Here is a 20,900-nt window from a genome sequence, read left to right as displayed (position 1 = left end):
GTGCAGCGCCGTTTCGAGTCACGCTCGTTGAACTGCTACTACGTGCTCATTTTAAGTGAGTGGAAACTCAAAAGGGATGACCCAGTAAAATGCAGTACATTTCCTCGACATACCTGAGGTTAAATGCAGATTCAAAAAAGCTTACTGTGCCTGCCAGGGATCGAACCTGGGACCTTCCGCGTGTTAGGCGGATGTGATAACCACTACACCACAAGCACAGGACGAACGGGTTTTGCGACTCGAATCATCACATCACTCTTCACATGCAGCATACAGACAATTTTAAGGTTTCTTTATTCGTGGCAAGGAAGACTGCGCCCATGATGTAACGCTCCCTAGTGATTTTGTCCGCCTATTGTGATGCAGTTACTTACGTGTCGCATTGAATGAACCTTCCCCTTGACCTCCGTGCTGCGCCGTTTCGAGTCACGCTCGTTGAACTGCTACTACGTGCTCATTTAAAGTGAGTGGAAACTCAAAAGGGATGACCCAGTAAAATGCAGTACATTTCCTCGACATAACTGAGGATAAATGCAGATTCAAAAAAGCTTACTGTGCCTGCCAGGGATCGAACCTGGGACCTTCCGCGTGTTAGGCGGATGTGATAACCACTACACCACAAGCACAGGACGAATGGCTTTTGCGACTCGAATCATCACATCGCTCTTCACATGCAGCATACAGACAATTTTAAGGTTTCCTTATTCGTGGCAAGGGAGACTGCGCCCATGTTGTAACGCTCCCTAGTGATTTTGTCCGCCTATTGTGATGCAGTTACTTACGTGTCGCATTGAATGAACCTTCCCCTTGACCTCCGTGCTGCGCCGTTTCGAGTCACGCTCGTTGAACTCCTACTACGTGCTCAATTTAAGTGAGTGGAAACTCAAATGGGATGACCCAGTAAAATGCAGTACATTTCCTCGACATAACTGAGGTTAAATGCAGATTCAAAAAAGCTTACTGTGCCTGCCAGGGATCGAACCTGGGACCTTCCGCGTGTTAGGCGGATGTGATAACCACTACACCACAAGCACAGGACGAACGGGTTTTGCGACTCGAATCATCACATCACTCTTCACATGCAGCATACAGACAATTTTAAGGTTTCTTTATTCGTGGCAAGGGAGACTGCGCCCATGATGTAACGCTCCCTAGTGATTTTGTCCGCCTATTGTGATGCAGTTACTTACGTGTCGCATTGAATGAACCTTCCCCTTGACCTCCGTGCTGCGCCGTTTCGAGTCACGCTCGTTGGACTGCTACTACGTGCTCATTTTAAGTGAGTGGCAACTCAAAAGGGATGACCCAGTAAAATGCAGTACATTTCCTCGACATAATTGAGGTTAAATGCAGATTCAAAAAAGCTTACTGTGCCTGCCAGGGATCGAACCTGGGACCTTCCGCGTGTTAGGCGGATGTGATAACCACTACACCACAAGCACAGGACGAACGGGTTTTGCGACTCGAATCATCACATCGCTCTTCACATGCAGCATACAGACAATTTTAAGGTTTCTTTATTCGTGGCAAGGGAGACTGCGCCCATGTTGTAACGCTCCCTAGTGATTTTGTCCGCCTATTGTGATGCAGTTACATACGTGTCGCATTGAATGAACCTTCCCCTTGACCTCCGTGCTGCGCCGTTTCGAGTCACGCTCGTTGAACTGCTACTACGTGCTCATTTTAAGTGAGTGGAAACTCAAAAGGGATGACCCAGTAAAATGCAGTACATTTCCTCGACATAACTGAGGTTAAATGCAGATTCAAAAAAGCTTACTGTGCCTGCCAGGGATCGAACCTGGGACCTTCCGCGTGTTAGGCGGATGTGATAACCACTACACCACAAGCACAGGACGAACGGGTTTTGCGACTCGAATCATCACATCGGTCTTCACATGCAGCACGCAGACAATTTTAAGGTTTCTTTATTCGTGGCAAGGGAGACTGCGCCCATGTTGTAACACTCCCTAGTGATTTTGTCCGCCTATTGTGATGCAGTTACTTACGTGTCGCATTGAATGAACCTTCCCCTTGACCTCCGTGCTGCGCCGTTTCGAGTCACGCTCGTTGAACTGCTACTACGTGCTCAATTTAAGTGAGTCGAAACTCAAAAGGGAGGACCCAGTAAAATGCAGTACATTTCCTCGACATAACTGAGGTTAAATGCAGATTCAAAAAAGCTTACTGTGCCTGCCAGGGATCGAACCTGGGACCTTCCGCGTGTTAGGCGGATGTGATAACCACTACACCACAAGCACAGGACAAACGGATTTCGCGACTCGAATCATCACATCGCTCTTCACATGCAGCATACAGACAATTTTAAGGTTTCTTTATTCGTGGCAAGGGAGACTGCGCCCATGTTGTAACGCTCCCTAGTGATTTTGTCCGCCTATTGTGATGCAGTTACTTACGTGTCGCATTGAATGAACCTTCCCCTTGACCTCCGTGCTGCGCCGTTTCGAGTCACGCTCGTTGAACTGCTACTACGTGCTCATTTTAAGTGAGTGGAAACTCAAAAGGGATGACCCAGTAAAATGCAGTACATTTCCTCGACATAACTGAGGTTAAATGCAGATTCAAAAAAGCTTACTGTGCCTGCCAGGGATCGAACCTGGGACCTTCCGCGTGTTAGGTGGATGTGATAACCACTACACCACAAGCACAGGACGAATGGGTTTTGCGACTCGAATCATCACATCGCTCTTCACATGCAGCATACAGACAATTTTAAGGTTTCTTTATTCGTGGCAAGGGAGACTGCGCCCATGTTGTAACGCTCCCTAGTGATTTTGTCCGCCTATTGTGATGCAGTTACTTACGTGTCGCATTGAATGAACCTTCCCCTTGACCTCCGTGCTGCGCCGTTTCGAGTCACGCTCGTTTAACTGCTACTACGTGCTCATTTTAAGTGAGTGGAAACTCAAAAGGGATGACCCAGAAAAATGCAGTACATTTCCTCGTCATAACTGAGGTTAAATGCAGATTCAAAAAAGCTTACTGTGCCTGCCAGGGATCGAACCTGGGACCTTCCGCGTGTTAGGCGGATATGATAACCACTACACCACAAGCACAGGACGAACGGGTTTTGCGACTCGAATCATCACATCGCTCTTCACATGCAGCATACAGACAATTTTAAGGTTTCTTTATTCGTGGCAAGGGAGACTGCGCCCATGTTGTAACGCTCCCTAGTGATTTTGTCCGCCTATTGTGATGCAGTTACTTACGTGTCGCATTGAATGAACCTTCCCCTTGACCTCCGTGCTGCGCCGTTTCGAGTCACGCTCGTTGAACTGCTACTACGTGCTCAATTTAAGTGAGTGGAAACTCAAAAGGGATGACCCAGTAAAATGCAGTACATTTCTTCGACATAACTGAGGTTAAATGCAGATTCAAAAAAGCTTACTGTGCCTGCCAGGGATCGAACCTGGGACCTTCCGCGTGTTAGGCGGATGTGATAACCACTACACCACAAGCACAGGACGAACGGGTTTTGCGGCTCGAATCATCACATCGCTCTTCACATGCAGCATGCAGACAATTTTAAGGTTTCTTTATTCGTGGCAAGGGAGACTGCGCCCATGTTGTAACGCTCCCAAGTGATTTTGTCCGCCTATTGTGTTGCAGTTACTTACGTGTCGCATTGAATGAACCTTCCCCTTGACCTCCGTGCTGCGCCGTTTCGAGTCGCGCTCGTTGAACTGCTACTACGTGCTCATTTTAAGTGAGTGGAAACTCAAAAGGGATGACCCAGTAAAATGCAGTACATTTCCTCGACATAACTGAGGTTAAATGCAGATTCAAAAAAGCTTACTGTGCCTGCCTGGGATCGAACCTGGGACCTTTCGCGTGTTATACGGATGTGATAACCACTACACCACAAGCACAGGACGAACGGGTTTTGCGACTCGAATCATCACATCGCTCTTCACATGCAGCATACAGACAATTTTAAGGTTTCTTTATTCGTGGCAAGGGAGACTGCGCCCATGTTGTAACGCTCCCTAGTGATTTTGTCCGCCTATTGTGATGCAGTTACTTACGTGTCGCATTGAATGAACCTTCCCCTTGACCTCCGTGCTGCGCCGTTTCGAAACACGCTCGTTGAACTGCTACTACGTGCTCTACTTAAGTGAGTGGAAACTCAAATGGGATGACCCAGTAAAATGCAGTACATTTCCTCGACATAACTGAGGTTAAATGCAGATTCAAAAAAGCTTACTGTGCCTGCCAGGGATCGAACCTGGGACCTTCCGCGTGTTAGGCGGATGTGATAACCACTTCACCACAAGCACAGGACGAACGGGTTTTGCGACTCGAATCATCACATCGGTCTTCACATGCAGCACGCAGACAATTTTAAGGTTTCTTTATTCGTGGCAAGGGAGACTGCGCCCATGTTGTAACACTCCCTAGTGATTTTGTCCGCCTATTGTGATGCAGTTACTTACGTGTCGCATTGAATGAACCTTCCCCTTGATCTCCGTGCTGTGCCGTTTCGAGTCGCGCTCGTTGAACTGCTACTACGTGCTCATTTTAAGTGAGTGGAAACTCAAAAGGGATGACCCAGTAAAATGCAGTACATTTCCTCGACATAACTGAGGATAAATGCAGATTCAAAAAAGCTTACTGTGCCTGCCAGGGATCGAACCTGGGACCTTCCGCGTGTTAGGCGGATGTGATAACCACTACACCACAAGCACAGGACGAACGGGTTTTGCGACTCGAATCATCACATCGGTCTTCACATGCAGCACGCAGACAATTTTAAGGTTTCTTTATTCGTGGCAAGGGAGACTGCGCCCATGTTGTAACACTCCCTAGTGATTTTGTCCGCCTATTGTGATGCAGTTACTTACGTGTCGCATTGAATGAACCTTCCCCTTGACCTCCGTGCTGCGCCGTTTCGAGTCACGCTCGTTGAACTGCTACTACGTGCTCAATTTAAGTGAGTGGAAACTCAAAAGGGATGACCCAGTAAAATGCAGTACATTTCTTCGACATAACTGAGGTTAAATGCAGATTCAAAAAAGCTTACTGTGCCTGCCAGGGATCGAACCTGGGACCTTCCGCGTGTTAGGCGGATGTGATAACCACTACACCACAAGCACAGGACGAACGGGTTTTGCGGCTCGAATCATCACATCGCTCTTCACATGCAGCATGCAGACAATTTTAAGGTTTCTTTATTCGTGGCAAGGGAGACTGCGCCCATGTTGTAACGCTCCCAAGTGATTTTGTCCGCCTATTGTGTTGCAGTTACTTACGTGTCGCATTGAATGAACCTTCCCCTTGACCTCCGTGCTGCGCCGTTTCGAGTCGCGCTCGTTGAACTGCTACTACGTGCTCATTTTAAGTGAGTGGAAACTCAAAAGGGATGACCCAGTAAAATGCAGTACATTTCCTCGACATAACTGAGGTTAAATGCAGATTCAAAAAAGCTTACTGTGCCTGCCTGGGATCGAACCTGGGACCTTTCGCGTGTTATACGGATGTGATAACCACTACACCACAAGCACAGGACGAACGGGTTTTGCGACTCGAATCATCACATCGCTCTTCACATGCAGCATACAGACAATTTTAAGGTTTCTTTATTCGTGGCAAGGGAGACTGCGCCCATGTTGTAACGCTCCCTAGTGATTTTGTCCGCCTATTGTGATGCAGTTACTTACGTGTCGCATTGAATGAACCTTCCCCTTGACCTCCGTGCTGCGCCGTTTCGAAACACGCTCGTTGAACTGCTACTACGTGCTCTACTTAAGTGAGTGGAAACTCAAATGGGATGACCCAGTAAAATGCAGTACATTTCCTCGACATAACTGAGGTTAAATGCAGATTCAAAAAAGCTTACTGTGCCTGCCAGGGATCGAACCTGGGACCTTCCGCGTGTTAGGCGGATGTGATAACCACTTCACCACAAGCACAGGACGAACGGGTTTTGCGACTCGAATCATCACATCGGTCTTCACATGCAGCACGCAGACAATTTTAAGGTTTCTTTATTCGTGGCAAGGGAGACTGCGCCCATGTTGTAACACTCCCTAGTGATTTTGTCCGCCTATTGTGATGCAGTTACTTACGTGTCGCATTGAATGAACCTTCCCCTTGATCTCCGTGCTGTGCCGTTTCGAGTCGCGCTCGTTGAACTGCTACTACGTGCTCATTTTAAGTGAGTGGAAACTCAAAAGGGATGACCCAGTAAAATGCAGTACATTTCCTCGACATAACTGAGGATAAATGCAGATTCAAAAAAGCTTACTGTGCCTGCCAGGGATCGAACCTGGGACCTTCCGCGTGTTAGGCGGATGTGATAACCACTACACCACAAGCACAGGACGAACGGGTTTTGCGACTCGAATCATCACATCGGTCTTCACATGCAGCACGCAGACAATTTTAAGGTTTCTTTATTCGTGGCAAGGGAGACTGCGCCCATGTTGTAACACTCCCTAGTGATTTTGTCCGCCTATTGTGATGCAGTTACTTACGTGTCGCATTGAATGAACCTTCCCCTTGACCTCCGTGCTGCGCCGTTTCGAGTCACGCTCGTTGAACTGCTACTACGTGCTCAATTTAAGTGAGTGGAAACTCAAAAGGGAGGACCCAGTAAAATGCAGTACATTTCCTCGACATAACTGAGGTTAAATGCAGATTCAAAAAAGCTTACTGTGCCTGCCAGGGATCGAACCTGGGACCTTCCGCGTGTTAGGCGGATGTGATAACCACTACACCACAAGCACAGGACAAACGGATTTCGCGACTCGAATCATCACATCGCTCTTCACATGCAGCATACAGACAATTTTAAGGTTTCTTTATTCGTGGCAAGGGAGACTGCGCCCATGTTGTAACGTTCCCTAGTGATTTTGTCCGCCTATTGTGATGCAGTTACTTACGTGTCGCATTGAATGAACCTTCCCCTTGACCTCCGTGCTGCGCCGTTTCGAGTCACGCTCGTTGAACTGCTACTACGTGCTCATTTTAAGTGAGTGGAAACTCAAAAGGGATGACCCAGTAAAATGCAGTACATTTCCTCGACATAACTGAGGTTAAATGCAGATTCAAAAAAGCTTACTGTGCCTGCCAGGGATCGAACCTGGGACCTTCCGCGTGTTAGGCGGATGTGATAACCACTACACCACAAGCACAGGACGAATGGGTTTTGCGACTCGAATCATCACATCGCTCTTCACATGCAGCATACAGACAATTTTAAGGTTTCTTTATTCGTGGCAAGGGAGACTGCGCCCATGTTGTAACGCTCCCTAGTGATTTTGTCCGCCTATTGTGATGCAGTTACTTACGTGTCGCATTGAATGAACCTTCCCCTTGACCTCCGTGCTGCGCCGTTTCGAGTCACGCTCGTTTAACTGCTACTACGTGCTCATTTTAAGTGAGTGGAAACTCAAAAGGGATGACCCAGAAAAATGCAGTACATTTCCTCGACATAACTGAGGTTAAATGCAGATTCAAAAAAGCTTACTGTGCCTGCCAGGGATCGAACCTGGGACCTTCCGCGTGTTAGGCGGATATGATAACCACTACACCACAAGCACAGGACGAACGGGTTTTGCGACTCGAATCATCACATCGCTCTTCACATGCAGCATACAGACAATTTTAAGGTTTCTTTATTCGTGGCAAGGGAGACTGCGCCCATGTTGTAACGCTCCCTAGTGATTTTGTCCGCCTATTGTGATGCAGTTACTTACGTGTCGCATTGAATGAACCTTCCCCTTGACCTCCGTGCTGCGCCGTTTCGAGTCACGCTCGTTGAACTGCTACTACGTGCTCAATTTAAGTGAGTGGAAACTCAAAAGGGATGACCCAGTAAAATGCAGTACATTTCTTCGACATAACTGAGGTTAAATGCAGATTCAAAAAAGCTTACTGTGCCTGCCAGGGATCGAACCTGGGACCTTCCGCGTGTTAGGCGGATGTGATAACCACTACACCACAAGCACAGGACGAACGGGTTTTGCGGCTCGAATCATCACATCGCTCTTCACATGCAGCATGCAGACAATTTTAAGGTTTCTTTATTCGTGGCAAGGGAGACTGCGCCCATGTTGTAACGCTCCCAAGTGATTTTGTCCGCCTATTGTGTTGCAGTTACTTACGTGTCGCATTGAATGAACCTTCCCCTTGACCTCCGTGCTGCGCCGTTTCGAGTCGCGCTCGTTGAACTGCTACTACGTGCTCATTTTAAGTGAGTGGAAACTCAAAAGGGATGACCCAGTAAAATGCAGTACATTTCCTCGACATAACTGAGGTTAAATGCAGATTCAAAAAAGCTTACTGTGCCTGCCTGGGATCGAACCTGGGACCTTTCGCGTGTTATACGGATGTGATAACCACTACACCACAAGCACAGGACGAACGGGTTTTGCGACTCGAATCATCACATCGCTCTTCACATGCAGCATACAGACAATTTTAAGGTTTCTTTATTCGTGGCAAGGGAGACTGCGCCCATGTTGTAACGCTCCCTAGTGATTTTGTCCGCCTATTGTGATGCAGTTACTTACGTGTCGCATTGAATGAACCTTCCCCTTGACCTCCGTGCTGCGCCGTTTCGAGTCACGCTCGTTGAACTGCTACTACGTGCTCAATTTAAGTGAGTGGAAACTCAAATGGGATGACCCAGTAAAATGCAGTACATTTCCTCGACATAACTGAGGTTAAATGCAGATTCAAAAAAGCTTACTGTGCCTGCCAGGGATCGAACCTGGGACCTTCCGCGTGTTAGGCGGATGTGATAACCACTTCACCACAAGCACAGGACGAACGGGTTTTGCGACTCGAATCATGACATCGCTCTTCACATGCAGCATACAGACAATTTTAAGGTTTCTTTATTCGTGGCAAGGGAGACTGCGCCCATGTTGTAACGCTCCCTAGTGATTTTGTCCGCCTATTGTGATGCAGTTACTTACGTGTCGCATTGAATGAACCTTCCCCTTGACCTCCGTGCTGCGCCGTTTCGAGTCGCGCTCGTTGAACTGCTACTACGTGCTCATTTTAAGTGAGTGGAAACTCAAAAGGGATGACCCAGTAAAATGCAGTACATTTCCTCGACATAACTGAGGTTAAATGCAGATTCAAAAAAGCTTACTGTGCCTGCCAGGGATCGAACCTGGGACCTTCCGCGTGTTATACGGATGTGATAACCACTACACCACAAGCACAGGACGAACGGGTTTTGCGACTCGAATCATCACATCGCTCTTCACATGCAGCATACAGACAATTTTAAGGTTTCTTTATTCGTGGCAAGGGAGACTGCGCCCATGTTGTAACGCTCCCTAGTGATTTTGTCCGCCTATTGTGATGCAGTTACATACGTGTCGCATTGAATGAACCTTCCCCTTGACCTCCGTGCTGCGCCGTTTCGAGTCACGCTCGTTGAACTGCTACTACGTGCTCATTTTAAGTGAGTGGAAACTCAAAAGGGATGACCCAGTAAAATGCAGTACATTTCCTCGACATAACTGAGGTTAAATGCAGATTCAAAAAAGCTTACTGTGCCTGCCAGGGATCGAACCTGGGACCTTCCGCGTGTTAGGCGGATGTGATAACCACTACACCACAAGCACAGGACGAACGGGTTTTGCGACTCGAATCATCACATCGCTCTTCACATGCAGCATACAGACAATTTTAAGGTTTCTTTATTCGTGGCAAGGGAGATTGCGCCCATGTTGTAACGCTCCCTAGTGATTTTGTCCGCCTATTGTGATGCAGTTACATACATGTCGCATTGAATGAACCTTCCCCTTGACCTCCGTGCTGCGCCGTTTCGAGTCACGCTCGTTGAACTGCTACTACGTGCTCATTTTAAGTGAGTGGAAACTCAAAAGGGATGACCCAGTAAAATGCAGTACATTTCCTCGACATAACTGAGGTTAAATGCACATTCAAAAAAGCTTACTGTGCCTGCCAGGGATCGAACCTGGGACCTTCCGCGTGTTAGGCGGATGTGATAACCACTACACCACAAGCACAGGACGAACGGGTTTTGCGACTCGAATCATAACATCGCTCTTCACATGCAGCATACAGACAATTTTAAGGTTTCTTTATTCGTGGCAAGGGAGACTGCGCCCATGTTGTAACGCTCCCAAGTGATTTTGTCCGCCTATTGTGTTGCAGTTACTTACGTGTCGCATTGAATGAACCTTCCCCTTGACCTCCGTGCTGCGCCGTTTCGAGTCGCGCTCGTTGAACTGCTACTACGTGCTCATTTTAAGTGAGTGGAAACTCAAAAGGGATGACCCAGTAAAATGCAGTACATTTCCTCGACATAACTGAGGTTAAATGCAGATTCAAAAAAGCTTACTGTGCCTGCCTGGGATCGAACCTGGGACCTTTCGCGTGTTATACGGATGTGATAACCACTACACCACAAGCACAGGACGAACGGGTTTTGCGACTCGAATCATCACATCGCTCTTCACATGCAGCATACAGACAATTTTAAGGTTTCTTTATTCGTGGCAAGGGAGACTGCGCCCATGTTGTAACGCTCCCTAGTGATTTTGTCCGCCTATTGTGATGCAGTTACTTACGTGTCGCATTGAATGAACCTTCCCCTTGACCTCCGTGCTGCGCCGTTTCGAGTCACGCTCGTTGAACTGCTACTACGTGCTCAATTTAAGTGAGTGGAAACTCAAATGGGATGACCCAGTAAAATGCAGTACATTTCCTCGACATAACTGAGGTTAAATGCAGATTCAAAAAAGCTTACTGTGCCTGCCAGGGATCGAACCTGGGACCTTCCGCGTGTTAGGCGGATGTGATAACCACTTCACCACAAGCACAGGACGAACGGGTTTTGCGACTCGAATCATGACATCGCTCTTCACATGCAGCATACAGACAATTTTAAGGTTTCTTTATTCGTGGCAAGGGAGACTGCGCCCATGTTGTAACGCTCCCTAGTGATTTTGTCCGCCTATTGTGATGCAGTTACTTACGTGTCGCATTGAATGAACCTTCCCCTTGACCTCCGTGCTGCGCCGTTTCGAGTCGCGCTCGTTGAACTGCTACTACGTGCTCATTTTAAGTGAGTGGAAACTCAAAAGGGATGACCCAGTAAAATGCAGTACATTTCCTCGACATAACTGAGGTTAAATGCAGATTCAAAAAAGCTTACTGTGCCTGCCTGGGATCGAACCTGGGACCTTCCGCGTGTTATACGGATGTGATAACCACTACACCACAAGCACAGGACGAACGGGTTTTGCGACTCGAATCATCACATCGCTCTTCACATGCAGCATACAGACAATTTTAAGGTTTCTTTATTCGTGGCAAGGGAGACTGCGCCCATGTTGTAACGCTCCCTAGTGATTTTGTCCGCCTATTGTGATGCAGTTACATACGTGTCGCATTGAATGAACCTTCCCCTTGACCTCCGTGCTGCGCCGTTTCGAGTCACGCTCGTTGAACTGCTACTACGTGCTCATTTTAAGTGAGTGGAAACTCAAAAGGGATGACCCAGTAAAATGCAGTACATTTCCTCGACATAACTGAGGTTAAATGCAGATTCAAAAAAGCTTACTGTGCCTGCCAGGGATCGAACCTGGGACCTTCCGCGTGTTAGGCGGATGTGATAACCACTACACCACAAGCACAGGACGAACGGGTTTTGCGACTCGAATCATCACATCGCTCTTCACATGCAGCATACAGACAATTTTAAGGTTTCTTTATTCGTGGCAAGGGAGATTGCGCCCATGTTGTAACGCTCCCTAGTGATTTTGTCCGCCTATTGTGATGCAGTTACATACGTGTCGCATTGAATGAACCTTCCCCTTGACCTCCGTGCTGCGCCGTTTCGAGTCACGCTCGTTGAACTGCTACTACGTGCTCATTTTAAGTGAGTGGAAACTCAAAAGGGATGACCCAGTAAAATGCAGTACATTTCCTCGACATAACTGAGGTTAAATGCACATTCAAAAAAGCTTACTGTGCCTGCCAGGGATCGAACCTGGGACCTTCCGCGTGTTAGGCGGATGTGATAACCACTACACCACAAGCACAGGACGAACGGGTTTTGCGACTCGAATCATCACATCGCTCTTCACATGCAGCATACAGACAATTTTAAGGTTTCTTTATTCGTGGCAAGGGAGACTGCGCCCATGTTGTAACGCTCCCTAGTGATTTTGTCCGCCTATTGTGATGCAGTTACATACGTGTCGCATTGAATGAACCTTCCCCTTGACCTCCGTGCTGCGCCGTTTCGAGTCACGCTCGTTGAACTGCTACTACGTGCTCATTTTAAGTGAGTGGAAACTCAAAAGGGATGACCCAGTAAAATGCAGTACATTTCCTCGACATAACTGAGGTTAAATGCAGATTCAAAAAAGCTTACTGTGCCTGCCAGGGATCGAACCTGGGACCTTCCGCGTGTTAGGCGGATGTGATAACCACTACACCACAAGCACAGGACGAACGGGTTTTGCGACTCGAATCATCACATCGCTCTTCACATGCAGCATACAGACAATTTTAAGGTTTCTTTATTCGTGGCAAGGGAGACTGCGCCCATGTTGTAACGCTCCCTAGTGATTTTGTCCGCCTATTGTGATGCAGTTACATACGTGTCGCATTGAGTGAACCTTCCCCTTGACCTCCGTGCAGCGCCGTTTCGAGTCACGCTCGTTGAACTGCTACTACGTGCTCATTTTAAGTGAGTGGAAACTCAAAAGGGATGACCCAGTAAAATGCAGTACATTTCCTCGACATACCTGAGGTTAAATGCAGATTCAAAAAAGCTTACTGTGCCTGCCAGGGATCGAACCTGGGACCTTCCGCGTGTTAGGCGGATGTGATAACCACTACACCACAAGCACAGGACGAACGGGTTTTGCGACTCGAATCATCACATCACTCTTCACATGCAGCATACAGACAATTTTAAGGTTTCTTTATTCGTGGCAAGGGAGACTGCGCCCATGATGTAACGCTCCCTAGTGATTTTGTCCGCCTATTGTGATGCAGTTACTTACGTGTCGCATTGAATGAACCTTCCCCTTGACCTCCGTGCTGCGCCGTTTCGAGTCACGCTCGTTGAACTGCTACTACGTGCTCATTTAAAGTGAGTGGAAACTCAAAAGGGATGACCCAGTAAAATGCAGTACATTTCCTCGACATAACTGAGGATAAATGCAGATTCAAAAAAGCTTACTGTGCCTGCCAGGGATCGAACCTGGGACCTTCCGCGTGTTAGGCGGATGTGATAACCACTACACCACAAGCACAGGACGAATGGCTTTTGCGACTCGAATCATCACATCGCTCTTCACATGCAGCATACAGACAATTTTAAGGTTTCTTTATTCGTGGCAAGGGAGACTGCGCCCATGTTGTAACGCTCCCTAGTGATTTTGTCCGCCTATTGTGATGCAGTTACTTACGTGTCGCATTGAATGAACCTTCCCCTTGACCTCCGTGCTGCGCCGTTTCGAGTCACGCTCGTTGAACTCCTACTACGTGCTCAATTTAAGTGAGTGGAAACTCAAATGGGATGACCCAGTAAAATGCAGTACATTTCCTCGACATAACTGAGGTTAAATGCAGATTCAAAAAAGCTTACTGTGCCTGCCAGGGATCGAACCTGGGACCTTCCGCGTGTTAGGCGGATGTGATAACCACTACACCACAAGCACAGGACGAACGGGTTTTGCGACTCGAATCATCACATCACTCTTCACATGCAGCATACAGACAATTTTAAGGTTTCTTTATTCGTGGCAAGGGAGACTGCGCCCATGATATAACGCTCCCTAGTGATTTTGTCCGCCTATTGTGATGCAGTTACTTACGTGTCGCATTGAATGAACCTTCCCCTTGACCTCCGTGCTGCGCCGTTTCGAGTCACGCTCGTTGAACTGCTACTACGTGCTCATTTTAAGTGAGTGGAAACTCAAAAGGGATGACCCAGTAAAATGCAGTACATTTCCTCGACATAATTGAGGTTAAATGCAGATTCAAAAAAGCTTACTGTGCCTGCCAGGGATCGAACCTGGGACCTTCCGCGTGTTAGGCGGATGTGATAACCACTACACCACAAGCACAGGACGAACGGGTTTTGCGACTCGAATCATCACATCGCTCTTCACATGCAGCATACAGACAATTTTAAGGTTTCTTTATTCGTGGCAAGGGAGACTGCGCCCATGTTGTAACGCTCCCTAGTGATTTTGTCCGCCTATTGTGATGCAGTTACATACGTGTCGCATTGAATGAACCTTCCCCTTGACCTCCGTGCTGCGCCGTTTCGAGTCACGCTCGTTGAACTGCTACTACGTGCTCATTTTAAGTGAGTGGAAACTCAAAAGGGATGACCCAGTAAAATGCAGTACATTTCCTCGACATAACTGAGGTTAAATGCAGATTCAAAAAAGCTTACTGTGCCTGCCAGGGATCGAACCTGGGACCTTCCGCGTGTTAGGCGGATGTGATAACCACTACACCACAATCACAGGACGAACGGGTTATGCGACTCGAATCATCACATCACTCTTCACATGCAGCATACAGACAATTTTAAGGTTTCTTTATTCGTGGCAAGGGAGACTGCGCCCATGATGTAACGCTCCCTAGTGATTTTGTCCGCCTATTGTGATGCAGTTACTTACGTGTCGCATTGAATGAACCTTCCCCTTGACCTCCGTGCTGCGCCGTTTCGAGTCACGCTCGTTGAACTGCTACTACGTGCTCATTTTAAGTGAGTGGAAACTCAAAAGGGATGACCCAGTAAAATGCAGTACATTTCCTCGACATAACTGAGGATAAATGCAGATTCAAAAAAGCTTACTGTGCCTGCCAGGGATCGAACCTGGGACCTTCCGCGTGTTAGGCGGATGTGATAATCACTACACCACAAGCACAGGACGAATGGCTTTTGCGACTCGAATCATCACATCGCTCTTCACATGCAGCATACAGACAATTTTAAGGTTTCTTTATTCGTGGCAAGGGAGACTGCGCCCATGTTGTAACGCTCCCTAGTGATTTTGTCCGCCTATTGTGAAGCAGTTACTTACGTGTCGCATTGAATGAACCTTCCCCTTGACCTCCGTGCTGCGCCGTTTCGAGTCACGCTCGTTGAACTGCTACTACGTGCTCAATTTAAGTGAGTGGAAACTCAAATGGGATGACCCAGTAAAATGCAGTACATTTCCTCGACATAACTGAGGTTAAATGCAGATTCAAAAAAGCTTACTGTGCCTGCCAGGGATCGAACCTGGGACCTTCCGCGTGTTAGGCGGATGTGATAACCACTACACCACAAGCACAGGACGAACGGGTTTTGCGACTCGAATCATCACATCACTCTTCACATGCAGCATACAGACAATTTTAAGGTTTCTTTATTCGTGGCAAGGGAGACTGCGCCCATGATGTAACGCTCCCTAGTGATTTTGTCCGCCTATTGTGATGCAGTTACTTACGTGTCGCATTGAATGAACCTTCCCCTTGACCTCCGTGCTGCGCCGTTTCGAGTCACGCTCGTTGAACTGCTACTACGTGCTCATTTTAAGTGAGTGGAAACTCAAAAGGGATGACCCAGTAAAATGCAGTACATTTCCTCGACATAACTGAGGATAAATGCAGATTCAAAAAAGCTTACTGTGCCTGCCAGGGATCGAACCTGGGACCTTCCGCGTGTTAGGCGGATGTGATAACCACTACACCACAAGCCAAGGACGAACGGGTTTTGCGACTCGAATCATCACATCGCTCTTCACATGCAGCATACAGACAATTTTAAGGTTTCTTTATTCGTGGCAAGGGAGACTGCGCCCATGTTGTAACGCTCCCTAGTGATTTTGTCCGCCTATTGTGATGCAGTTACTTACGTGTCGCATTGAATGAACCTTCCCCTTGACCTCCGTGCTGCGCCGTTTCGAGTCACGCTCGTTGAACTCCTACTACGTGCTCAATTTAAGTGAGTGGAAACTCAAATGGGATGACCCAGAAATGCTGTACATTTCCTCGACATAACTGAGGTTAAATGCAGATTCAAAAAAGCTTACTCTGCCTGCCAGGGATCGAACCTGGGACCTTCCGCGTGTTAGGCGGATGTGATAACCACTACACCACAAGCACAGGACGAACGGGTTTTGCGACTCGAATCATCACATCACTCTTCACATGCAGCATACAGACAATTTTAAGGTTTCTTTATTCGTGGCAAGGGAGACTGCGCCCATGATGTAACGCTCCCTAGTGATTTTGTCCGCCTATTGTGATGCAGTTACTTACGTGTCGCATTGAATGAACCTTCCCCTTGACCTCCGTGCTGCGCCGTTTCGAGTCGCGCTCGTTGAACTGCTACTACGTGCTCATTTTAAGTGAGTGGAAACTCAAAAGGGATGACCCAGTAAAATGCAGTACATTTCCTCGACATAACTGAGGTTAAATGCAGATTCAAAAAAGCTTACTGTGCCTGCCAGGGATCGAACCTGGGACCTTCCGCGTGTTAGGCGGATGTGATAACCACTACACCACAAGCACAGGACGAACGGGTTTTGCGACTCGAATCATCACATCGCTCTTCACATGCAGCATACAGACAATTTTAAGGTTTCTTTATTCGTGGCAAGGGAGACTGCGCCCATGATGTAACGCTCCCTAGTGATTTTGTCCGCCTATTGTGATGCAGTTACTTACGTGTCGCATTGAATGAACCTTCCCCTTGACCTCCGTGCTGCGCCGTTTCGAGTCGCGCTCGTTGAACTGCTACTACGTGCTCATTTTAAGTGAGTGGAAACTCAAAAGGGATGACCCAGTAAAATGCAGTACATTTCCTCGACATAACTGAGGTTAAATGCAGATTCAAAAAAGCTTACTGTGCCTGCCAGGGATCGAACCTGGGACCTTCCGCGTGTTAGGCGGATGTGATAACCACTACACCACAAGCACAGGACGAACGGGTTTTGCGACTCGAATCATCACATCGCTCTTCACATGCAGCATACAGACAATTTTAAGGTTTCTTTATTCGTGGCAAGGGAGACTGCGCCCATGTTGTAACGCTCCCTAGTGATTTTGTCCGCCTATTGTGATGCAGTTACATACGTGTCGCATTGAATGAACCTTCCCCTTGACCTCCGTGCTGCGCCGTTTCGAGTCACGCTCGTTGAACTGCTACTACGTGCTCATTTTAAGTGAGTGGAAACTCAAAAGGGATGACCCAGTAAAATGCAGTACATTTCCTCGACATAACTGAGGTTAAATGCAGATTCAAAAAAGCTTACTGTGCCTGCCAGGGATCGAACCTGGGACCTTCCGCGTGTTAGGCGGATGTGATAACCACTACACCACAAGCACAGGACGAACGGGTTTTGCGACTCGAATCATCACATCACTCTTCACATGCAGCATACAGACAATTTTAAGGTTTCTTTATTCGTGGCAAGGGAGACTGCGCCCATGATGTAACGCTCCCTAGTGATTTTGTCCGCCTATTGTGATGCAGTTACTTACGTGTCGCATTGAATGAACCTTCCCCTTGACCTCCGTGCGGCGCCGTTTCGAGTCACGCTCGTTGAACTGCTACTACGTGCTCATTTTAAGTGAGTGGAAACTCAAAAGGGATGACCCAGTAAAATGCAGTACATTTCCTCGACATAACTGAGGAAAAATGCAGATTCAAAAAAGCTTACTGTGCCTGCCAGGGATCGAACCTGGGACCTTCCGCGTGTTAGGCGGATGTGATAACCACTACACCACAAGCACAGGACGAATGGCTTTTGCGACTCGAATCATCACATCGCTCTTCACATGCAGCATACAGACAATTTTAAGGTTTCTTTATTCGTGGCAAGGGAGACTGCGCCCATGTTGTAACGCTCCCTAGTGATTTTGTCCGCCTATTGTGATGCAGTTACTTACGTGTCGCATTGAATGAACCTTCCCCTTGACCTCCGTGCTGCGCCGTTTCGAGTCACGCTCGTTGAACTGCTACTACGTGCTCAATTTAAGTGAGTGGAAACTCAAATGGGATGACCCAGTAAAATGCAGTACATTTCCTCGACATAACTGAGGTTAAATGCAGATTCAAAAAAGCTTACTGTGCCTGCCAGGGATCGAACCTGGGACCTTCCGCGTGTTAGGCGGATGTGATAACCACTACACCACAAGCACAGGACGAACGGGTTTTGCGACTCGAATCATCACATCACTCTTCACATGCAGCATACAGACAATTTTAAGGTTTCTTTATTCGTGGCAAGGGAGACTGCGCCCATGATGTAACGCTCCCTAGTGATTTTGTCCGCCTATTGTGATGCAGTTACTTACGTGTCGCATTGAATGAACCTTCCCCTTGACCTCCGTGCTGCGCCGTTTCGAGTCACGCTCGTTGAACTGCTACTACGTGCTCATTTTAAGTGAGTGGAAACTCAAAAGGGATGACCCAGTAAAATGCAGTACATTTCCTCGACATAACTGAGGATAAATGCAGATTCAAAAAAGCTTACTGTGCCTGCCAGGGATCGAACCTGGGACCTTCCGCGTGTTAGGCGGATGTGATAACCACTACACCACAAGCACAGGACGAACGGGTTTTGCGACTCGAATCATCACATCGCTCTTCACATGCAGCATACAGACAATTTTAAGGTTTCTTTATTCGTGGCAAGGGAGACTGCGCCCATGTTGTAACGCTCCCTAGTGATTTTGTCCGCCTATTGTGATGCAGTTACATACGTGTCGCATTGAATGAACCTTCCCCTTGACCTCCGTGCTGCGCCGTTTCGAGTCACGCTCGTTGAACTGCTACTACGTGCTCATTTTAAGTGAGTGGAAACTCAAAAGGGATGACCCAGTAAAATGCAGTACATTTCCTCGACATAACTGAGGTTAAATGCAGATTCAAAAAACCTTATGTGCCTGCCAGGGATCGAACCTGGGACCTTCCGCGTGTTAGGCGGATGTGATAACCACTACACCACAAGCACAGGACGAATGGGTTTTGCGACTCGAATCATCACATCGCTCTTCACATGCAGCATACAGACAATTTTAAGGTTTCTTTATTCGTGGCAAGGGAGACTGCGCCCATGTTGTAACGCTCCCTAGTGATTTTGTCCGCCTATTGTGATGCAGTTACTTACGTGTCGCATTGAATGAACCTTCCCCTTGACCTCCGTGCTGCGCCGTTTCGAGTCACGCTCGTTTAACTGCTACTACGTGCTCATTTTAAGTGAGTGGAAACTCAAAAGGGATGACCCAGAAAAATGCAGTACATTTCCTCGACATAACTGAGGTTAAATGCAGATTCAAAAAAGCTTACTGTGCCTGCCAGGGATCGAACCTGGGACCTTCCGCGTGTTAGGCGGATATGATAACCACTACACCACAAGCAGAGGACGAACGGGTTTTGCGACTCGAATCATCACATCGCTCTTCACATGCAGCATACAGACAATTTTAAGGTTTCTTTATTCGTGGCAAGGGAGACTGCGCCCATGTTGTAACGCTCCCTAGTGATTTTGTCCGCCTATTGTGATGCAGTTACATACGTGTTGCATTGAATGAACCTTCCCCTTGACCTCCGTGCTGCGCCGTTTCGAGTCACGCTCGTTGAACTGCTACTACGTGCTCATTTTAAGTGAGTGGAAACTCAAAAGGGATGACCCAGTAAAATGCAGTACATTTCCTCGACATAAATGAGGTTAAATGCAGATTCAAAAAAGCTTACTGTGCCTGCCAGGGATCGAACCTGGGACCTTCCGCGTGTTAGGCGGATGTGATAACCACTACACCACAAGCACAGGACGAACGGGTTTTGCGACTCGAATCATCACATCGCTCTTCACATGCAGCATACAGACAATTTTAAGGTTTCTTTATTCGTGGCAAGGGAGACTGCGCCCATGTTGTAACGCTCCCTAGTGATTTTGTCCGCCTATTGTGATGCAGTTACATACGTGTCGCATTGAATGAACCTTCCCCTTGACCTCCGTGCTGCGCTTCGAGTGCGTGCTTCGAGTCACGCTCGTTGAACTGCTACTACGTGCTCATTTTAAGTGAGTGGAAACTCAAAAGGGATGACCCAGTAAAATGCAGTACATTTCCTCGACATAACTGAGGTTAAATGCACATTCAAAAAAGCTTACTGTGCCTGCCAGGGATCGAACCTGGGACCTTCCGCGTGTTAGGCGGATGTGATAACCACTACACCACAAGCACAGGACGAACGGGTTTTGCGACTCGAATCATCACATCGCTCTTCACATGCAGCCTACAGACAATTTTAAGGTTTCTTTATTCGTGGCAAGGGAGACTGCGCCCATGTTGTAACGCTCCCTAGTGATTTTGTCCGCCTATTGTGATGCAGTTACATACGTGTCGCATTGAATGAACCTTCCCCTTGACCTCCGTGCTGCGCCGTTTCGATTCACGCTCGTTGAACTGCTACTACGTGCTCATTTTAAGTGAGTGGAAACTCAAAAGGGATGACCCAGTAAAATGCAGTACATTTCCTCGACATAACTGAGGTTAAATGCAGATTCAAAAAAGCTTACTGTGCCTGCCAGGGATCGAACCTGGGACCTTCCGCGTGTTAGGCGGATGTGATAACCACTACACCACAAGCACAGGACGAACGGGTTTTGCGACTCGAATCATCACATCGCTCTTCACATGCAGCATACAGACAATTTTAAGGTTTCTTTATTCGTGGCAAGGGAGACTGCGCCCATGTTGTAACGCTCCCTAGTGATTTTGTCCGCCTATTGTGATGCAGTTACATACGTGTCGCATTGAATGAACCTTCCCCTTGACCTCCGTGCTGCGCCGTTTCGAGTCACGCTCGTTGAACTGCTACTACGTGCTCATTTTAAGTGAGTGGAAACTCAAAAGGGATGACCCAG

General features: G+C 47.7%; 47 non-coding genes across 47 annotated transcripts; all 47 read right to left on the bottom strand.

Moving 5' to 3' along the window:
• Positions 1 to 145: 145 nt before the first annotated feature.
• On the bottom strand, positions 146 to 218 carry TRNAV-AAC (transfer RNA valine (anticodon AAC)). The gene has a single exon. It is a non-coding gene; the product is annotated as a tRNA-Val (tRNA).
• A 335-nt stretch (positions 219 to 553) lies between these two features.
• On the bottom strand, positions 554 to 626 carry TRNAV-AAC (transfer RNA valine (anticodon AAC)). The gene has a single exon. It is a non-coding gene; the product is annotated as a tRNA-Val (tRNA).
• A 335-nt stretch (positions 627 to 961) lies between these two features.
• Positions 962 to 1,034, bottom strand: TRNAV-AAC (transfer RNA valine (anticodon AAC)). The gene has a single exon. It is a non-coding gene; the product is annotated as a tRNA-Val (tRNA).
• A 335-nt stretch (positions 1,035 to 1,369) lies between these two features.
• On the bottom strand, positions 1,370 to 1,442 carry TRNAV-AAC (transfer RNA valine (anticodon AAC)). The gene has a single exon. It is a non-coding gene; the product is annotated as a tRNA-Val (tRNA).
• A 335-nt stretch (positions 1,443 to 1,777) lies between these two features.
• Positions 1,778 to 1,850, bottom strand: TRNAV-AAC (transfer RNA valine (anticodon AAC)). Its single transcript has one exon. It is a non-coding gene; the product is annotated as a tRNA-Val (tRNA).
• A 335-nt stretch (positions 1,851 to 2,185) lies between these two features.
• TRNAV-AAC (transfer RNA valine (anticodon AAC)) lies at positions 2,186 to 2,258 on the bottom strand. Its single transcript has one exon. It is a non-coding gene; the product is annotated as a tRNA-Val (tRNA).
• A 335-nt stretch (positions 2,259 to 2,593) lies between these two features.
• Positions 2,594 to 2,666, bottom strand: TRNAV-AAC (transfer RNA valine (anticodon AAC)). The gene has a single exon. It is a non-coding gene; the product is annotated as a tRNA-Val (tRNA).
• Positions 2,667 to 3,001: 335 nt separating this feature from the next.
• Positions 3,002 to 3,074, bottom strand: TRNAV-AAC (transfer RNA valine (anticodon AAC)). The gene has a single exon. It is a non-coding gene; the product is annotated as a tRNA-Val (tRNA).
• A 335-nt stretch (positions 3,075 to 3,409) lies between these two features.
• TRNAV-AAC (transfer RNA valine (anticodon AAC)) lies at positions 3,410 to 3,482 on the bottom strand. Its single transcript has one exon. It is a non-coding gene; the product is annotated as a tRNA-Val (tRNA).
• Positions 3,483 to 4,225: 743 nt separating this feature from the next.
• On the bottom strand, positions 4,226 to 4,298 carry TRNAV-AAC (transfer RNA valine (anticodon AAC)). The gene has a single exon. It is a non-coding gene; the product is annotated as a tRNA-Val (tRNA).
• Positions 4,299 to 4,633: 335 nt separating this feature from the next.
• On the bottom strand, positions 4,634 to 4,706 carry TRNAV-AAC (transfer RNA valine (anticodon AAC)). Its single transcript has one exon. It is a non-coding gene; the product is annotated as a tRNA-Val (tRNA).
• Positions 4,707 to 5,041: 335 nt separating this feature from the next.
• On the bottom strand, positions 5,042 to 5,114 carry TRNAV-AAC (transfer RNA valine (anticodon AAC)). Its single transcript has one exon. It is a non-coding gene; the product is annotated as a tRNA-Val (tRNA).
• A 743-nt stretch (positions 5,115 to 5,857) lies between these two features.
• TRNAV-AAC (transfer RNA valine (anticodon AAC)) lies at positions 5,858 to 5,930 on the bottom strand. The gene has a single exon. It is a non-coding gene; the product is annotated as a tRNA-Val (tRNA).
• Positions 5,931 to 6,265: 335 nt separating this feature from the next.
• On the bottom strand, positions 6,266 to 6,338 carry TRNAV-AAC (transfer RNA valine (anticodon AAC)). Its single transcript has one exon. It is a non-coding gene; the product is annotated as a tRNA-Val (tRNA).
• Positions 6,339 to 6,673: 335 nt separating this feature from the next.
• TRNAV-AAC (transfer RNA valine (anticodon AAC)) lies at positions 6,674 to 6,746 on the bottom strand. The gene has a single exon. It is a non-coding gene; the product is annotated as a tRNA-Val (tRNA).
• A 335-nt stretch (positions 6,747 to 7,081) lies between these two features.
• Positions 7,082 to 7,154, bottom strand: TRNAV-AAC (transfer RNA valine (anticodon AAC)). The gene has a single exon. It is a non-coding gene; the product is annotated as a tRNA-Val (tRNA).
• Positions 7,155 to 7,489: 335 nt separating this feature from the next.
• Positions 7,490 to 7,562, bottom strand: TRNAV-AAC (transfer RNA valine (anticodon AAC)). The gene has a single exon. It is a non-coding gene; the product is annotated as a tRNA-Val (tRNA).
• A 335-nt stretch (positions 7,563 to 7,897) lies between these two features.
• On the bottom strand, positions 7,898 to 7,970 carry TRNAV-AAC (transfer RNA valine (anticodon AAC)). Its single transcript has one exon. It is a non-coding gene; the product is annotated as a tRNA-Val (tRNA).
• A 743-nt stretch (positions 7,971 to 8,713) lies between these two features.
• TRNAV-AAC (transfer RNA valine (anticodon AAC)) lies at positions 8,714 to 8,786 on the bottom strand. Its single transcript has one exon. It is a non-coding gene; the product is annotated as a tRNA-Val (tRNA).
• A 335-nt stretch (positions 8,787 to 9,121) lies between these two features.
• On the bottom strand, positions 9,122 to 9,194 carry TRNAV-AAC (transfer RNA valine (anticodon AAC)). The gene has a single exon. It is a non-coding gene; the product is annotated as a tRNA-Val (tRNA).
• A 335-nt stretch (positions 9,195 to 9,529) lies between these two features.
• TRNAV-AAC (transfer RNA valine (anticodon AAC)) lies at positions 9,530 to 9,602 on the bottom strand. Its single transcript has one exon. It is a non-coding gene; the product is annotated as a tRNA-Val (tRNA).
• Positions 9,603 to 9,937: 335 nt separating this feature from the next.
• On the bottom strand, positions 9,938 to 10,010 carry TRNAV-AAC (transfer RNA valine (anticodon AAC)). Its single transcript has one exon. It is a non-coding gene; the product is annotated as a tRNA-Val (tRNA).
• Positions 10,011 to 10,753: 743 nt separating this feature from the next.
• Positions 10,754 to 10,826, bottom strand: TRNAV-AAC (transfer RNA valine (anticodon AAC)). Its single transcript has one exon. It is a non-coding gene; the product is annotated as a tRNA-Val (tRNA).
• A 335-nt stretch (positions 10,827 to 11,161) lies between these two features.
• TRNAV-AAC (transfer RNA valine (anticodon AAC)) lies at positions 11,162 to 11,234 on the bottom strand. The gene has a single exon. It is a non-coding gene; the product is annotated as a tRNA-Val (tRNA).
• Positions 11,235 to 11,569: 335 nt separating this feature from the next.
• TRNAV-AAC (transfer RNA valine (anticodon AAC)) lies at positions 11,570 to 11,642 on the bottom strand. The gene has a single exon. It is a non-coding gene; the product is annotated as a tRNA-Val (tRNA).
• Positions 11,643 to 11,977: 335 nt separating this feature from the next.
• On the bottom strand, positions 11,978 to 12,050 carry TRNAV-AAC (transfer RNA valine (anticodon AAC)). The gene has a single exon. It is a non-coding gene; the product is annotated as a tRNA-Val (tRNA).
• A 335-nt stretch (positions 12,051 to 12,385) lies between these two features.
• Positions 12,386 to 12,458, bottom strand: TRNAV-AAC (transfer RNA valine (anticodon AAC)). Its single transcript has one exon. It is a non-coding gene; the product is annotated as a tRNA-Val (tRNA).
• A 335-nt stretch (positions 12,459 to 12,793) lies between these two features.
• On the bottom strand, positions 12,794 to 12,866 carry TRNAV-AAC (transfer RNA valine (anticodon AAC)). The gene has a single exon. It is a non-coding gene; the product is annotated as a tRNA-Val (tRNA).
• Positions 12,867 to 13,201: 335 nt separating this feature from the next.
• Positions 13,202 to 13,274, bottom strand: TRNAV-AAC (transfer RNA valine (anticodon AAC)). Its single transcript has one exon. It is a non-coding gene; the product is annotated as a tRNA-Val (tRNA).
• Positions 13,275 to 13,609: 335 nt separating this feature from the next.
• TRNAV-AAC (transfer RNA valine (anticodon AAC)) lies at positions 13,610 to 13,682 on the bottom strand. Its single transcript has one exon. It is a non-coding gene; the product is annotated as a tRNA-Val (tRNA).
• Positions 13,683 to 14,017: 335 nt separating this feature from the next.
• On the bottom strand, positions 14,018 to 14,090 carry TRNAV-AAC (transfer RNA valine (anticodon AAC)). The gene has a single exon. It is a non-coding gene; the product is annotated as a tRNA-Val (tRNA).
• Positions 14,091 to 14,425: 335 nt separating this feature from the next.
• On the bottom strand, positions 14,426 to 14,498 carry TRNAV-AAC (transfer RNA valine (anticodon AAC)). Its single transcript has one exon. It is a non-coding gene; the product is annotated as a tRNA-Val (tRNA).
• Positions 14,499 to 14,833: 335 nt separating this feature from the next.
• On the bottom strand, positions 14,834 to 14,906 carry TRNAV-AAC (transfer RNA valine (anticodon AAC)). The gene has a single exon. It is a non-coding gene; the product is annotated as a tRNA-Val (tRNA).
• A 335-nt stretch (positions 14,907 to 15,241) lies between these two features.
• TRNAV-AAC (transfer RNA valine (anticodon AAC)) lies at positions 15,242 to 15,314 on the bottom strand. Its single transcript has one exon. It is a non-coding gene; the product is annotated as a tRNA-Val (tRNA).
• Positions 15,315 to 15,648: 334 nt separating this feature from the next.
• Positions 15,649 to 15,722, bottom strand: TRNAV-AAC (transfer RNA valine (anticodon AAC)). Its single transcript has one exon. It is a non-coding gene; the product is annotated as a tRNA-Val (tRNA).
• A 333-nt stretch (positions 15,723 to 16,055) lies between these two features.
• On the bottom strand, positions 16,056 to 16,128 carry TRNAV-AAC (transfer RNA valine (anticodon AAC)). Its single transcript has one exon. It is a non-coding gene; the product is annotated as a tRNA-Val (tRNA).
• Positions 16,129 to 16,463: 335 nt separating this feature from the next.
• Positions 16,464 to 16,536, bottom strand: TRNAV-AAC (transfer RNA valine (anticodon AAC)). The gene has a single exon. It is a non-coding gene; the product is annotated as a tRNA-Val (tRNA).
• A 335-nt stretch (positions 16,537 to 16,871) lies between these two features.
• TRNAV-AAC (transfer RNA valine (anticodon AAC)) lies at positions 16,872 to 16,944 on the bottom strand. Its single transcript has one exon. It is a non-coding gene; the product is annotated as a tRNA-Val (tRNA).
• A 335-nt stretch (positions 16,945 to 17,279) lies between these two features.
• TRNAV-AAC (transfer RNA valine (anticodon AAC)) lies at positions 17,280 to 17,352 on the bottom strand. The gene has a single exon. It is a non-coding gene; the product is annotated as a tRNA-Val (tRNA).
• Positions 17,353 to 17,687: 335 nt separating this feature from the next.
• TRNAV-AAC (transfer RNA valine (anticodon AAC)) lies at positions 17,688 to 17,760 on the bottom strand. The gene has a single exon. It is a non-coding gene; the product is annotated as a tRNA-Val (tRNA).
• A 335-nt stretch (positions 17,761 to 18,095) lies between these two features.
• Positions 18,096 to 18,168, bottom strand: TRNAV-AAC (transfer RNA valine (anticodon AAC)). The gene has a single exon. It is a non-coding gene; the product is annotated as a tRNA-Val (tRNA).
• Positions 18,169 to 18,503: 335 nt separating this feature from the next.
• TRNAV-AAC (transfer RNA valine (anticodon AAC)) lies at positions 18,504 to 18,576 on the bottom strand. Its single transcript has one exon. It is a non-coding gene; the product is annotated as a tRNA-Val (tRNA).
• Positions 18,577 to 18,910: 334 nt separating this feature from the next.
• TRNAV-AAC (transfer RNA valine (anticodon AAC)) lies at positions 18,911 to 18,983 on the bottom strand. The gene has a single exon. It is a non-coding gene; the product is annotated as a tRNA-Val (tRNA).
• A 335-nt stretch (positions 18,984 to 19,318) lies between these two features.
• On the bottom strand, positions 19,319 to 19,391 carry TRNAV-AAC (transfer RNA valine (anticodon AAC)). The gene has a single exon. It is a non-coding gene; the product is annotated as a tRNA-Val (tRNA).
• A 335-nt stretch (positions 19,392 to 19,726) lies between these two features.
• Positions 19,727 to 19,799, bottom strand: TRNAV-AAC (transfer RNA valine (anticodon AAC)). Its single transcript has one exon. It is a non-coding gene; the product is annotated as a tRNA-Val (tRNA).
• A 345-nt stretch (positions 19,800 to 20,144) lies between these two features.
• Positions 20,145 to 20,217, bottom strand: TRNAV-AAC (transfer RNA valine (anticodon AAC)). Its single transcript has one exon. It is a non-coding gene; the product is annotated as a tRNA-Val (tRNA).
• Positions 20,218 to 20,552: 335 nt separating this feature from the next.
• TRNAV-AAC (transfer RNA valine (anticodon AAC)) lies at positions 20,553 to 20,625 on the bottom strand. Its single transcript has one exon. It is a non-coding gene; the product is annotated as a tRNA-Val (tRNA).
• Positions 20,626 to 20,900: the final 275 nt, after the last annotated feature.

The sequence above is a fragment of the Amblyomma maculatum genome, chromosome 1 (assembly GCF_055883805.1).
Source record: "Amblyomma maculatum isolate TAMU_Amacu chromosome 1, ASM5588380v1, whole genome shotgun sequence".
Lineage (NCBI taxonomy): Eukaryota > Metazoa > Arthropoda > Arachnida > Ixodida > Ixodidae > Amblyomma > Amblyomma maculatum.
The sequence above is the reverse complement of the archived record's forward strand: the minus strand, read 5'-3'. Positions and strand labels throughout refer to the sequence as shown.